This window comes from Rana temporaria, chromosome 1 (genome assembly GCF_905171775.1).
Source record: "Rana temporaria chromosome 1, aRanTem1.1, whole genome shotgun sequence".
Lineage (NCBI taxonomy): Eukaryota > Metazoa > Chordata > Amphibia > Anura > Ranidae > Rana > Rana temporaria.
The window spans coordinates 578574644-578591406 of record NC_053489.1 but is presented as its reverse complement, the minus strand read 5'-3'; the positions used below and the strand labels follow the sequence as shown (position 1 = coordinate 578591406).

At 41.7% G+C, this 16763-nt stretch overlaps 1 protein-coding gene across 1 annotated transcript in view; it reads right to left on the bottom strand.

Annotated features, from left to right (window-relative positions):
- SCFD2 (sec1 family domain containing 2) overlaps positions 1-16763 on the bottom strand; it is a 653104-nt gene that overhangs the window by 168380 nt on the left and 467961 nt on the right. The gene's annotated exons all lie outside the window — the stretch shown is intronic.

Sequence of the window (16763 nt, the reverse complement as noted above, 5' to 3'; positions counted from 1 at the left end):
TCATGCTCCGGTAGGTACCCACGTGGTGGGTGCCTACCCACGTGGGTACCTACCGGAGCATGATGGGACGGTGAGGCCTATATAAATGGGATGCAAGGCGCACTTCCATCATTGCAGCGAGAAGAGGCATCGGGTCAACATCGGATGAAGGGAGAAGAAGAGAAGAAGATGACGTCACAGAAGACCGCGCTGGCTGCCTGCTAGTAATTGAGCTAACACACGAAGATAGCAGGCAGCCAGCGCTGAAGGAGAAGGCACCGGACAGCTGGAGAAGAACCGGGGTGCGCCGAGTTAACAGCAGAGAGCGGCGAAGATAGAAGAAGACCCCCGGAGAGCGGAGAAGACCCCCCAGGAGAGCGGAGAAGACCCCCCCGGAGAGCGGAAGGAGAAGCCCCCCCCCGGAGAGCGGAGTTGACCCCCTGGAGAGAGGAAGAAGAAGCCCCCCCTGGTATTAGAGCTAAAGAAGACAGGGAGGGCCTCCGGAGCAGACTAATAAATGATTTTAAAAACCCTTGTGTTGTGTGTTTAATAACTATCACTTTGCCTCCAGGTGAATGGGTAGGGGTACGGCCGGCCGGGTAGCGTGCTTTGGATACGGGTCTGGTATGGATTGTAGGGGGACCCCCTACGTCGATTTTTCGGCGGAGGGGGGGTCTCCTTACAACCCATACCAGACCTAAGGGCCTGGTATGCTCCTGGGGGGGAACCCATGCCGGTTTTTAATTTGAAAATTGGCATGGAGTTCTCCCTCTCAGGAATGCATGCCGAGCGACGCTGTCAAATTTTTTTAATTTTTTTTTTCCCGACGCAACTTTTTTTACCCGGCGCGATCCACAAAACTCGGCGTAACGTAACTTCGCGCATGCGCAATACGGCCGGCGCGGGAGCGCGCCTCATTTAAATGGGACTCGCCCCATTTGAATAGGAACGCCTTGCGCCGGCCGGATTTAAGTTACACAGCCTGAAATTTCTAGGCAAGTGCTTTGTGGATCGGGCACTTAGGTAGAAATTTTAAGGCAGTGTAACTTAAATGGGATTTTTTAAGTTGCGCCAGGTTTTTGTGGATCTGACCCTTGATTTTTTTAGTAAATATAAAACTTCTAAATACCTTTTCTAAAAAAAAATAAAAAAAAACCTCTCTAGCAATACACATCAAACTGAACATGTGCAGAGAGACTCCAAAGGCTCTGTCTTATCTGGACTTGTCCAGGGGGACAGTACAGGGAGGTAAGGATCTGTGCATACAAGATCAAGCAGCCTTTTTACACAATGCAGAGGATTAACCCCTTAGGCTCCACAGTGATTATAACAAGCATGCTCTACTGAATATAGTCTCACTGTTGTGGGTTTAGTAACACTTTAATTGTTGAGCCTGTGGCCACCCAGCAAAGGGGAGAACATGTGGCCTTCCTTGTGCATGGGTGGAGAAAACCTGTGTCTACGCAGGGTCAGTGTGGTCGTTCTCTATGCCTTGGGTATTCCCATCTTGGGCGCTCTATGGGGTTGTCTGGTGGATGAAAAAATTGATTGAAGGAGTCATCACAAAACTACTGTTAGTAGTTCAATTGGCAGAACTGGTTAATCAAAGGATAGGCATGAGTTGTATTCTTTATTAAAACATCCATTACTTTATTTCACCAAACAAAAAGCATTTCAAGGCTTTAAATTGCCATTTCCTCAGTTCAAGGTGATACAATTGGTGTGAAGTTTATGGCAATAATGTCCCCTAGGTGGATCACATGTAGCTGCTTGTTAGTGGAGACCGACAGCTGTCTTTGACAGCTCAGTCTCTATGCTGGGAGCATGCAGTGAATGTGCGCTTAGCACAGAATCATCAGCGGCCCAGTGACACGTGTGCACCATATGGGAGTTAAAGCCTACCTTTTTGCAGCCGCACATATGTGTTGCACAGATGGCAACATGTTACCTAGAGTTTGCCACTTTTGACTTCTTAAAGTGCAGTTCCACCCAAAAATGAAACTTCCGCTTTAAGTGGCAGTGACCCCCCTGACATGCCACATTTGGCATATAATTTTTTTTTTGGGGGGGGGGGGGATAACCTATTTTTAGAGGCATCCAGCTCCCACTTCCTCCTGGGGGTCCACGGTGCCGGAAGGAAGTTCACCTCTCCCCCCTCCCTCTCTGCAATCTTCCATAGTACGAAGCCTGTGTAAGCTTTGGATGAGATAGTGTTGAAGCTTACAAGGGGTTGGTAATGTCATCCCCTCCCTCACATATCAGGGGAGTAGGTCACATGCTACAAGTAGATCCAGATATTTTGTGGTCGCTCCAACTGAGTAGAGGGGGAGAGAAGGAAAGGTGAGTATAGGTTGGCCTGGGGTAGGCTTCAAAGTATGTATAAAAATAAAAAACACTCCCAGGTTATTTTTTGCTGTCTGCATAACACTGGGGAAATGTATCTTCACTCCTGTCCCAGATGCTTGGCACCCTAAAAATACTGTATTTATTGGCGTATAACACTCACTTTTTTACCTTGAAAATAGTTTGACTGTGCCTGCGTGTTATACGCAGGGGGCTGTGGATAGTTTTTTTCCTGAAACTTTCCTCTTAAAGGTACCTACATTTTGTTCATGTGTTGATTCAATACTTAAAAAAAAAAAAAAAGGTTTTGCCCAGAGATACGCTTTGAAAGCAAGACAAAACAGTTGGGACTAGGCTTTAAAGGAAGCAGCCACACTCTGACTTGTGTGCTGCATATTGGTTTTCTAGGTGAAGAAATAACTGAATAACCGTTTGGAAGAAATATGGGACATATGAGTCAGTGAATGGCTGCTTCCATTAAACTCCAATCCTCAAACACAATGATTGCTCTACTTTTATACTAAAAGCCAAAAAAACAGCCTCTTAGGCCTCAGCACTGGAATAAGAGAGCTTAAATGATGTTATAACATAACTTCCCCAACATGGTCTGGCCTGTTCGCAACTGCTATAAAGCAAGACAAAGGAATGGAACTTCCAGTCCTGTGAAACAAAATTTATAAGAATGATTAAGGAAATTGGGCATAAAGCATTTTGATGAGAAAATCTACCCGGGTTTGATTTGCATGAGGTTTGACAGATCCTGTTTGAAATCTGGAGAACCCAATCATCGAAGTGAATCCCGTACAGAGTCTTGTTAGTTAATTCTGGCCATTTTTAGGGCCAATTGTCAAGATATTGTCAGAAAATGCTTGGACAGCTTGCCAGTGCCATAGGGAACATGTGGCCAGGCCAAAACACTACTGCTGTACAGTAGGGAAAAGATTCTTTCCATGAGCGTCAATGGAAACATGGAAAAACAAATTCTTTAAAATATACGTTTGGGAAAGCCTTAAAGCTGTACGTTATTTTTTTGGAACAATATAAATCTCACGGAAAGCCACGGCACCAGGGTACTTTGCAGTACATATTTGGCTAAAGTAGATTTAAATGTATTAAAAAAAAAATGCCCTTTTCAGGCAGTTTTAGCAGGGATTCATGCTTTATAATCAAATGGCAATAGGTGAAATCCAGGTTGGGGAGAATTTGACCCTCAACCCTAGTCATTATGCTATCATTTATAGGTAATATATCCAAGTAACATTTGTATATTCCTTTCTGCAGGTTTAATCTCACCAATAAATATAAGAAGTAATTTGGTGAATCAGCTTGCTGACTTGATTTAAACTGAATTATCAAGTTAAACTTTAAAATCTTTACATGACATTCTATTTATTATTAAAGGGGATGTAAAGGAATTTTTTTTTTCATAATAAGCATCCTTTACCTGCAGACATTCCTCTTTTTACTTCCTCATTGTTCGTTTTTGCTCTATTTCTTCTCTGTTCACTTCCTGCTTGTCTGATTTTACTCACCACCATGACGGGAGGGTTTACTGCGGTGGTCAATAACGTGCTCACCCCCTCCTGGGAACTACATCTGTGCAGCAGGACGCTCTCTACGTGTTAGAGACCTCAAGGATGTGTGAATTACTGGGCGTGCCGCAATTCATACTGGGAAATGTAGTTCTTACATGAACAAACGCCGCAAACCAGGAAGTGAATGAGAGAACAGAAACTAAAATGCCAGAGGTGATATAGATGAAGGAATTTAATAGGTATTTACTCGTTTTTTAACAGAATCATTACACTATTCTGTCTGTCTACCTTGCAGACATTGTTTTTCCTTTAGTGACCCTTTAAGAAAAAGTGACCCTTAGAAAATTAAACAATGCCAACCTAGTACCAATGTGTAGGTGAGTTAACATAAGTATGCAGTGGAATAAAACAAATAATATAGTGAATATGGGAACCCATGTGGGTTACATCAATTTTCTAAGGGTCACTCCCACACCATGCACACAGTCACTGTGTTACATTCATCTCCCCTCATAGGCTGAGACTCCAGCAGTAGTTTATCTCTATATATATATATATATATATATATATATATATATATATATATATATATATATATATATATATATATATATAGTCTTAAATACTCATTAAGATTCTGTTTTTTTTTTTTTTTGGTACATCTACATCTAACAGCCCTAGCTGTTGGTGCCATGTTCGACATTGGAGCAGTTTTGTGAGTAATAACACCATCAAGTTCTGACATCACTCTTATCTGGACTAATATTGTATTACTATCCAGATAGATTGTTCTTGATATATACATATACTTTTTTTTATAGATAGTTGGATTGCGCCTACTCCTGAAGAAGTGATGTTTAACAAAACGCGTAGAGCATATTGTGCTGCAATCCTGGTTTTATCATGTTTAAATGTTTTTTTGTTTTAATCTAGTAGTGCATATTGTATCACTGCTCTGGGTACCGAGCCTATGAATTGTTTTACCATGTTTCAATATTGGCTACAATTGTCGATGGATAATTTCATAAAGGTTGCTTTTTATATACATTTACCTTGCTTATGCATTTATACTATGGTTATGCTCACTACATCATCAACTGTTGGCTACAAGCCTCATTTAAAGTCCAAAAACTCTCTCCCCTCTATGTTCTTGAACAGGGATGGAGGCACATGTCTATGTGGGCCTCATTTAAAGTCCCAAACTTTTCCTTCATATCATATAAGCAACACATATTCCAGAATCCAAGATGGCTGTTGCGGGATCGTATATACGTTGTGGCATGTGCTCCATCTCTGCCCTATTAGTTTTATCAAAGATGAATGAATGACAAACTTATATAGCGCGGCGCATGCGAACTGAATCGCCTCTGACTTCATCAGGAGCACCTATTTTAATTGTTTTACACTATGGAGAGCGTGTCATTTTCTTTTTTATGATACTATGTCCAACTGAGTAAATATGCACAGCAATCTATTACACCACAGCAGTACCATTGTTTGACATGTAATTTTGAGGAAAGTTGGATATCTTTGATTGATATACAAGTGCTGGTTGACGACTCTTAATTGGGGGTCATATTATTACTGTAAGCTTCCCTCTGTTGCACACTGAGGTGCTGTGTGGTTTATTATTAAGACGTTTGGTATCCACATCTGTCATTTCCCTCGTAATTCTTACATCTGTGTTTGATTGAACTATCATTTATTGGGCTGGTCGATGGTTACAATCATATCTAAAGCAAGATTAATAACAGTGTTTTGTGTATTGCAACCTTTAGATCTGCAAGCAAGTAAGGCTCTTGCATTGGGTCCTCTGGATTTTTGTAGAAGATTCTCAGCTATTGACCACTTAAACAGCAAGGTTGAGTTGCCAGCATTGACCAATAAGGGGCCAGTCCTACACATCTCATGTCCCGTTACTAGAAAGAAAAGGAGCCAAGAGGCATTCAGAGTATGGGAAGAAAGCAGGCACATACTGTATTTTATCAGGGTTCCCTATCACCTCAGTCCAGCACCGCTTTGATTATAGTTCTTCACAATCTGGTGTTCCGTATGTTTCCCAACATTGAACTATTTTGGTACAAAAGAATGCATCTATGAGCAGCCTGGAAAATGTGTAGAATCTTGGAAAGTTCCATCCCTTTTAGTTTCAGTATTTTACAGGAAAAAGGCTCAAAAGAAAAACAGTAGCTGTTCCTGTTGGAACCTCTGACACAACTGTTCACTCTATATTTTTCCTCTAATATCTTTTATTTTTCTAACACTACCCAGGTACTGCTATTTATAAACCCATGTAAAGATTATCTTTTGTATGGATCCAAACAAATCTGTACAAGTCAGTGCAGAGCTTATAGAATGCCTCCCACCACAACTCGTATAGCACACGCCAGTCTTTCTGTTCAAACAAAAGCCCAGGCTATGTTCTCTTAGAGCACTAATGGTATAATGGTTTTCTATGCAGGAATCTATGGGGCCAAGGATAATTACAATAGGATTCTACATTCTCATAAACTTTCAGTGATGGCCTTGCTTGCAAATACATGATTCTACAAAATATCTCTACAGAAGCTATATGTAAAAGCACAGTAAACATGCGTCAGTAGAGTTTGTTTTAATATATAGGCCACTTAAAGTGTGTCTCAGGGCAAACAAATAAATAAATCCTATGCAATGTTTCTATCATCTCTTAACAACGATGTTATACCATTTTATACCTCAAGATCCTGCTCTCATTTTTACTTTCACTTGGATACCTGTGATGGCTCAACAACGCTACTCAGCCACTAATCAAATGGATGATTTCCTGAGCGCTGTCGGGACCCTCAGATTTTCTCTCTATTGAGTTGGCATCTGTCAGGGATGTGCTGGTCATAGTGCAGCCGAGCTCCTAGGCAGAGGCAGATATGCAAGCGCAGACGTTCATCTACAGGTGCCCCTCTTGCTGGGCATATGCTAATGCCTATGCGCACAAACATTAGCATGCACAGGCAAACGCATATTCGCTAAAATGTGCACACGTGTTAGCCATTAATGCTTGTACCAAATGCCCTAGATAAGGGCAGCAGCTGCATTTTTACATTGCTGTCTGCAGCTTTACCCTGTATACCTGTTCCTGTGATCTCTGCTTGATTCCTGTGTTTGACCTGGCTTATCTTGACCACGCGTGCTCTCCTTCTATCCTGACCTCGGCTTGCCTTAAACACTTTGTTATATCTTCTATCTGCCTGATAACCTGTTGCCAACCTCTGCCTGCATCATGACCATTCTCTGCCTGCTGTTTATACGGATACCTAATCCTCTGTTGCCAACCTGGCTTGTCTGTCCTGCTCTGCATAGTGCCCGATGATGCTGGTCCTACATCTGCTGTGTGCTGGCATCTGCTGTTCCTGTTGCCATCCACTGCTTCAGCCATCCAGACCAACTCAGGTGACAAACCTGCCACATACTTCTGCAACCAACGGAAGATCCTGCAGGCACTCGTACCTCACCGCGCTCTTGCGGCCACACCAACTCCAGTGGCCCTTGAGACGGGGCTGTGCGAGACGTCTCCATCTACACATCAGGCTCTGCTACGAGGTATGTGACAGTATCTTCCAAGAATGCTCATTGATCACAGGCATATATCTATTGTGTATGTGCCAGTGTTCACTCACATAGGTAATTACAGCTCAGTGGCTGTGCAGTGTGCAACATCAAATCCCAACCACAGAGAAGTGCTGGGTAAAACTGTGTACTTTGAATGGCTGTAGAAGAGTAAGGACTGCAGATTAACATGTACAACTTATGTAGCTGAAGTTAACACCTGATTGGTTACCATGCACAGCTGCACCAAAATTCTTGTACTCTCCAGCTTTAGTAAATCAACCCCTCTGTCATCTTGTCCTTGCAGAAAAATGTGTCAGGTTCTCTGCAAAGGTCCCCCAATCCCATTATCTTCACCTTGTTTGCACCTTGCCACTCCTTTGTCTGTTGCAACTGGCAATGAGATCATTGGTGTCATAGACCTGGCAGAAAGGTGATGTCATACTCTGTCAAATGACAGTGCTCAGGCCTGTCAATCAGTTGCTAGGCCCCTGATCAGGGGAGCAGGTTACATGGGCCTGGATTCAGATATGAGATACGACGGCGTATCTCCTGATACGCCATCGTATCTCTGAGTCCGGCCGTCGTATCTATGCGCCTGATTCATAGAATCAGTTTCCGCATAGATCCCCCTAAGATCCGACAGGTGTAAGTGACTTACACCGTCGGATCTTAGGCTGAAATTCCCGGCAGGCCGCTAGGTGGCGCTTCGTTTTTTTTACGAGACGAATATGCAAATGCTGATTTCCGCCGATTCAGAAATGAACGACCGCCCGGCGCATTTTTTTTTACGCCGCTTGCGTTCGGCTTTTTCCGGCATATAGTTAGCCCTGCTATGTGAGGGGTATCCTATATTAAGTATGGCCGTTGTTCCTGCGCCGAGTTTTGCATTTTTACGTTGTTTGCGTAAGTCGGACGCAAGTTACGCTCACGCCGAAACCAATGACGTCCTTGCGGCGGAAATTCGAGCATGCGCACTGGGAAAAATCGCGGACGGCGAATGCGCCGTTCGATCGGCGCAGGGACGCGCCTGATTTAAATATTACACTCCCCCTAGCCGCGGAATTTGAATTCCGCCGGGGGATTTACGATACGCCGCCGCAAGTTTAGAGGCAAGTGCTTTCTGAATTAAGCACTTGCCTCAAAAACTTGCGGCGGCGGATCGTAACTCAGATAGGTTACGTGGATCTAAAGATCCGCTGACCTATCTGAATCTACCCCAGTGTTTCCTATACCCATAAGTGCCAGAGAGTGTTATCAGCTGTGATGGAGCCATTAAGTGAAGGTAGCCATTAAGTCAGTGCCAGGGGCAACAAAGAACTAAAGCAGACCTTGAACTTATCTTGCAGAGCCCCACCACACCATGTAAAATGCAAAGTAAAAAAAAATCGAATTCAGAGAAAAAAAAAGACAAGAAAAATAAACGACCTAGGGTGTCATCATTCATCTCAGGATCCTTGGAGAGTGGATAGTAAAAATCTCTGGAGAAGACTCTCCTGTGCAGGGCAGGAGGACATACCTACTTATGAGATCTGGAATTAGAAGGACAAGTGATAACACTCTTGCAGCAGCTGGAACCTGGGTATAAGTTAAAAAAATGTTTTTCTTAATGTTTGATTTATTTTCTTTAAAAGCTGCTTTTTTAAATATGGTGGTGAGGTTCTACAAGATAAGTAGAACGCTTATTTCATTCAAAGTCTGCCTTGATTAGAAATGTATCCAGTGAGGCAGTTATGGGTGGTCAAACGATCTGCATAAAAATACTAAGCAATATATTTAATTTCTGGTGTAAACCACAGACTTCAATATTTTTATAGCTAGCTCAAACAGCTCATGGCTGGGCTAAAAGGTAATATAAGAAACAACCTGGACCACCCATCCAGGTTCCAGACTTGTGGAAAGGCTAGGCTGTGGTCTATGGTGGTGACATTTTAGGGGAAGTAGCAGTATGTTGCTTGTTTTATTTTTTTACCATATTTGTATCTTAGGTAAGACATATGATACATTTAAGAAATTAACCTGTTATTGGAAGGTAATTACAGGAGGAATACAGAACTACAAAAACAGTAGGATCTGTCATTTTAATAAAACAACGCCTGGCTGGCACAAAACTTGACCAGATAGTGGCTGGCACAAAACTCCAACAGATAGAAGTGGGAGAGTGGTCACTGCAAACATGATGGTGAATCTACAGGGCTGGCATTTTTAACCAAGTCACCAATGGCTGATCCTGTATTTTCATCCTGCCTTGCTTTAATTTGACATTTCACAATGCTCGTCATGTTAAGTTGCAAAGCACTAAATGTGGATTTTAGAAATACAGGTTAGGAACAATTCACAATCTTCCTTTAGATTATACCATCATTACAGTAAAAATACAGTATGGTGTTTTGGTAAACTAGTCTAGATCAGATACTAAAGTGCCTAAATGAATCACTTGGCATAGTGACAACTGCCATAAACTAACTGGCACTGGGGCCTTAATCCCACAAAATCCAACATAGGCCTCTATCTGTTCCATAAGGATTCAGAAGAATGTTTATCTTAGATATTTAGAATAATCTGGTTCAGACCAGCTTGGGGCAGCTACAGAACAGCTTAAGTCCACAACATATTCTCTTAATAAATGGCTCTGAGAACAGACGGGAGACACCAACATTCTTACAACATTGCAGTCAGTCAATAAACTATGGGCAGTTTTTGGAACCCTGCCTACAGTAGGGAATAATCCTTAACTACTTCTGTATGATGAGCACATTTTTCTCTCACTGGGCCATCTGCCTGTTAACACTTTGGCGTGGAAAATGTTAAAGCAACGGAAAGAGTGTTCTATTTATGTTCTTATGTTATCTATATTGACATGTTCTCATGTCAGTATTAAAATATTTGAAGAGGACTGCTAGACCAATGATAAAGTAAAACTAATCTAATAAAGCGTCTCAAGAAAGAACTGCTTCAGAGGAATGTAGATTTCCCTTTGGTGTTAGTTCAGATTTCCCATTCATCTTTCTAGTGAAGAATTCAAGAAAGTAAGCTACAGTAGTATGAGGCCGCGTACACACGATCGGTTTTCTCGGCAGAATCCAGCAAGAAACTCGATGGGAGACGTATTCTGCTGAGAAAACCGGTCGTGTGTACACTTTTCGCCGAGAAACCCGTCGGGAAACTCGTCGAGCCAAAAAGAGAGCATGTTCTCTATTTCCTCGACGGGCAATGGAAAAATTTGTCTTGACAAGTTTTTTGACAGCCGAACAAGGAACTCGACGGGGAAAACGATGTGTTTCGCCTGTCGAGTTTCTCGGTCGTGTGTACGCGGCCTGACTGGTTGCTATAAACGACCTTGTAATTACTTTTCGCAAACTAGTAGTTGAGTATTGGTTCAGCCAGCAACTTGGCTGACACCATGGAGCTTTAGACAAAGGTACACATAAAGTAACCTCAGGGTGGCCAAAAATCATCTTATAATTAAGTGAAAGCTTCAAAAATACGGAAAGTATTCACAGCGCTGCACTTTCCCCACATTTTGTTATGTTACAGCCTTATTCCAAAATGGATTAAATTAATTATTTGTCTCAAACAACACCCCATAATGACAACGTGAAAGAAGTTTTTTTTGACATCTTCACAGCCTTTGCTCAATACTTTGTTGAAGCACCTTTGGCACCAATTACAGCCTCAAATATTTTTGAGTATGATGCTACAAGCTTGGCACACCTGTTTTTGGGTAGTTTCTCCCATTCTTCTTTGAAGGACCTCTCAAGCTCCATCAGGTTGGATGGGGAGCGTCGTTGCACAGCCATCTTCAGATCTCCCCAGAGATGTTTAATTGGGTTCAAGTCTGGGCTCTGGCTGGGCCACTCAAGGACATTGACAGAGTTGTCTCGTAGCCATTCCTTTATTTTCTTGTCTGTTTGCTTAGGGTCTTTGTTCTGTTGGAAGATGAACTTTCGCCCCAGTCTGAGGTCCAGAGCACTCTGGAGCAGGTTTTTCTCATAGATGTCTCTATGCATTGCTGCACTGACCTTTCCCTTGATCCTGACTAGTCTCCCAATTCCAATATAGCGCTGAAAAAATGATATAAAGACACTGATTGTCTATGTAAAAACACCAAGTGATCAATGTGAGGGAAACGGAGTCCAAAATGTGGTGAGTAAACAATGGAAATTAATATAAGTCCAAACGCATATGGTGAAACTTGATCGGTGAAAAAAAACTGAGTGTGAAGGGATCCAAACCAACAGTGATTCTCAGTGAACTAAACGTGTGTTCAAAGTACCCGCCACCAGAAAGGAAGGCTTACCAGATGTATTGAACCTTAATGAGCCTATGCTCAAAGGGTCAATAAAGCTGTGTATAGATGGAGGATGCACCAGCAGGGAACCGGATATCCAGCCAGCAGGAAGCAATGAGGCCAACGCTCAAGGGAGGATAGGGAAGGTATCACAATCTTGGGAATGACTCATGGGTGATCAGACCATATCCGGCGTGCATAGAGGAAATGAAAGGCACATAGTGTAATTCCGTAAAACATGGGCGTTTTAATGGCGGCTAAAAACACTTACAGTTAAGTAGATAAAACAGGACATCAAAATGGAAATGTGCATGGCAGCAGTGGAGTCCCAGTTCCTGCCGCTGCAAAACATTCCCCCAGCATGATGATGCCACCACCATGCTTTACTATAGGGATAGTATTGGCCAGGTGTTAAGCAGTGCCTGGTTTTCTCCAGACATTACACTGGCCATTCAGACCAAAAGAGTTCAATCTTTGTTTCATCAGACCTGAGAATTTTGTTTCTCAAGATCTGAGAGTCCTTCAAGTGCCTTTTGGCATACTTCAGGCAGGCTGTTATGTGCTTTTTTATTGAGGAGAGACTTCCGCCTGACCACTCTACCATACAGGCCCGATTGGTGGAGTGCTGCAGAGATGGTTGTTCTTATGGAAGGTTCTCCTCTCCCCACAGAGAAACGCTGGAGGTACCATTGGGTTCTTGGTATCTCCCTGACTAAGGCCCTTCTCCCCCGATTGATCAGTTTGGCCAGGCGGCACGCTCTAGGAAGAGTCCTGGTGGTTTCAAACTTCTTCCGTTTATGAATGATGGAGGCCACTGTGCTCATTGGGACCTTTATTGCTGCAGAGATTTTTCTCTACCCTTCCCCTGATCTGTGCCTCGATACAATGCTGTCTCAGAGGTCTACAGATAATTCTTTGGACTCATGGCTTTGTTTGTGCTCTGACATGCACTGTTAAATGGGGGTGCTTATATAGACAGGTGTGTGCCTTTCCAAATCATGTCCAATCAACTAAATGTACCACAGGTGGACTCAAATCAAGTTGTAGTAACATCTCAAGGATCATCGGTGGAAATAGGATGCACCTGAGCTCAATTTCGAGTGTCAAGGTAAAGGCTGTTAATACTTACTTACATGTGATTTTTTTTGTTTTTTATTTTTAATAACTTTGCAAAGATTTCAAACAAACTTCACATTGTAATTATGATGGGGTATTGTTTGTATAATCTTGAGGAAAATAACGAATTGAATCCATTTTGGAATAAGGCTATAACATAACAGAATGTGGAAAAATTGAAGTGCTGTGAATACTTTCCGGATGCACTGTAGTTCAGAACAGTCATAGTCCAGAAGCTTATGATACATGCATTAATATAAATAAATTGTAAAGGTACTATAAAAAAACAATTTTTCGGAAGTCAGGTCACATGATCCTTCTGGTGTGCTTCCTATTTCAAAAGATACAGCCCAGGAGGAAGGATTGCTTTAAAGGCACTATGTGATACAGTTACACGACTGAGGAAGAGATACTCGGAATGGGGATTACACAAACAGGTATTATGCTGTCAATTGGTGTCTATGGGTGAAAGGAGAAGCCCTGATGTCAATGAAGGATTCAATCTTCAGTATACAGTCTGAGCTATGGTGGCAACCAAAGAGGCAGACCTGGCATTTTATTGTGTTATAATGCCTAATATATCAAAAGTTCTTGCTGCAGCAGAAATATATAAAAGGTATGGTACATTGATTTGCTGTAGAAATTGATACTGATGAAACATTGCCTTGACTCCTCTATAATCTATTGCAAAGCTGAAATTTGATTAACAAAGTTAGACCAACGTATTGAAAGACAAAAGTGAAGAACCTATTGGTAACTGGAATTAGTCAAATTATTGGTTTCATGTTTTCAAAATAAAACCATATTTTTGTTTGATTTAGAGAGTATGGAATGGTTAAGAACCCCTGTTTATTGTTTTGGCAGAGTGCGTGACGCATACGTGCAGTGGCAGATAGGGTGACCCACTATGCATATCCATCTATGGCAAATTGAGATTTTCTGCTTGATAGCACGCTTATTGAGTGCACCCAGAACATTGACCTGTCATCCACAGCTCTTGGACATGGCTTCTGATGGGGAACCAGCGCAATGGACTCCTGATCATGTGACTGCTGTGACAGCAGTCACGTTTGTTACCACAGCGCTACATTTTTCTTTTTTATCACTGTTCAATATTTGTCATATTGTAGTGTAGCCGCTTTAGTTTTAATTTAATTATATTTTTTAGTTAGCGCAATATTCTCCCCCTTTTTTCCTTACGTTGTAGAGAAGCCTCGTCATCTCCGTGCATTAAGGTTCACTCAAAGGGCCACTGGGAGGCGGTGTGAAGGGGTTGAGGAAAGACAGACATGGCTGCCCTACTAAATACTTTAGATGCATTAAACAAAGGGATATCAAATTGCTGTAAGGTGGTTGAAAAGAAAAATATTATTTTTTGAATAGCAAACAAGTCATACTTGCAATGGTTTTGCACACAGCAGTCTTGATTCTCTTCATTTGTAGTCCCCTGCGGATGCTTCTAGCTCCTCCTTCCTTCCAAATGCCCCCAAAGCAAGGCACTTGTTCAGGCTCGATCCTGAGCCTGGTTCTGTGTATCAGTGACACACACACAGTGCGGCTTGGCTCAGCCTCGCTCCCTGCTCACAGGCTGTGATTGACAGCAGCAGGAGCCAATGGTTCCCTGCTGCTGCTTCCATGTCCAGTGAGGAAGGAGAGAGAGGAGAGAGCTTCTGCTCTCAGGCACAGTACAGGATTGAAACGGGGCTCAGGTAAGTATAAGGGGGAGGGGGGTAGCTGAAGACGGAAGGTTTTTTACCTTAATGCATACAATGCATTAAAGTAAAAAAAAAAGTCTTCCTTTAGAACCATTGTATTATAGAATATAGAATAGTTCTAAAACAAAGATTTCTTAGGAAGATGGAAAGCAGTGTGTATTTCAGAGCTGTAACAGGGCTCATCACAACATGTTTACTTCAGAGTTCCTGCATCAATCCTTTCAAAAGCTAATGAGCCATTTTATAGAAACGACCTTCACTTTGCCTCTGACATCAATAGAACATAATTTGTTGAATTCTTTGTTACCTACACTGAAAAGGAGAAAACATGCTCAGAAGGATTACTCTAGGTCTATTTCTTATTTTTAGAAATGCACGCCAACTGTGTTTATTGAAAAATCAACAGAAATTAATAAAAAATCTCATAGATAACTTACACCTTGAACTTCAGCATACAAAATGCACTACAAGGTCATGCTATGCATGAAATGTAAAAATTCTTTGCTAGTGGAGTAACTAGCTCCTTCCCCAACCAGCTATTTAGAATCATCCATGATTTATAAATGTCAGCATTCTATGCAGTGCTGTACACCAAAAACATTTCATAAAGTATATACAAATTAAAGAAAATAATGGCAGGCAGAAAAAGAGGCTATGGATGTCAGCTGTCCTTGATTAAGGAGGCTTCTCAACCCTTCCTGTAGAATGTCTGTAACATGCCTACAGACAGTCCAAGTTATTTAGTAAGAGGCATTGCAAGGTTTTTAAAAGATGTCATTTTTTGTTACAATTTTTTGAAAAATTAAGAAATTAAATACAATTTTTTTTTTACATACTGTCACCAATGCAATACAGCCTCATTATATCAATGAAATAGCCGTGATCAGGGATACTGACTGGTGATAGTAAGTAAAAAAAAATTATATTTGTGTCTTTTTTACATTTTTATTTTTTTATTTTTTTTTACATATTCTCCTCAGAATAGTTCAGTGATACCATAATAACACTGTACTAGTCGGGGGTGACCAGGGATTTTTTACACAGAGATGATCACTAACAGCAATCATTTGAGCTGTGATAAATGGCTTTCATTCATGACTCACTGTTTACAACTGTGATGCTGTGAATGCCCACAGCTAATCACATGGCACATGGTGCTGTTATTGGCCCAGGTATCATGTGATAGCTGTGGGCCAATCACAGTATCACAATAGTAAGCAAGCTGTCATGAAAAAAAAATCCATTATAGACAGTTTTGCTGATATGTTATCATGTAATTGCTATGATTGGTCATAGCGATCACATAATACCCTGGCTGCTTACAGTTGCCAGGTACTAAGCACTGTGTTCTGCCATGTCTACTGAATACAGCAGTCACAGGATTGTGCTGCTGCGTGCCCCAGGGGGTATGCCAGTGCACATGTGCACCACAATGTTTGGGCATGTGTCGGTGCCTGAGGAAGCCACACGCCAACAGTAAATGTACTGCTGGTGGTTAAACTATGACAATAAAACCTAGGAGCTGACTGGTCACTATGCACAGCTGCCCCAGATTCTGTGTGCTCCAATTTTGGTAAATCCCCCCATATCTGAACCAACGTGAACAGCCACAGGATATCACATACACCAAGGAAACTAACCAGCTGACAGATCCAGTAATCTTCCAAGTAACAATACACATTCTCTTGCTAGCTACAAAGAATAGCTACTTGTATGGCTCTGTAAAACCTCCTTCTATATATTTTATGTGCAAGCACTACTCATTCGTTAAATGACCTTTAAATGATCCTCTAAAGAGAGTCTCTATTCAAACTTTTTTTCTAATATGTAAGGAAAGAAAGGCCTGTTTTCATATGAACAATGCCAAGTATTTTAATTAATTTCTGTTTCCAGGTTGTACATTTCCATTCAGTAGCCCAAGGGTCATTCCAAGGAAATACTGCCCACAACACACAACTCTCCACGGAGATATGCACCCGTTATTCTAAATGAAAAGTACACGCAGATCTCTTATCTGGAAATTGGCTATACAGGATGTTTCAAATTTAGGAAGACAATTATGTTAAACATTTCTTGTTAGATATTCTCTGTTTGAATGTTTATCACTCTCAAATTAAAAGGAAACTTCTAGGCTGCCATTGCTAAACTCTTCTTCTGAAAATGTCACTTGACTTGGCTTGTCTGCTATTGTTTTGGTTTCAA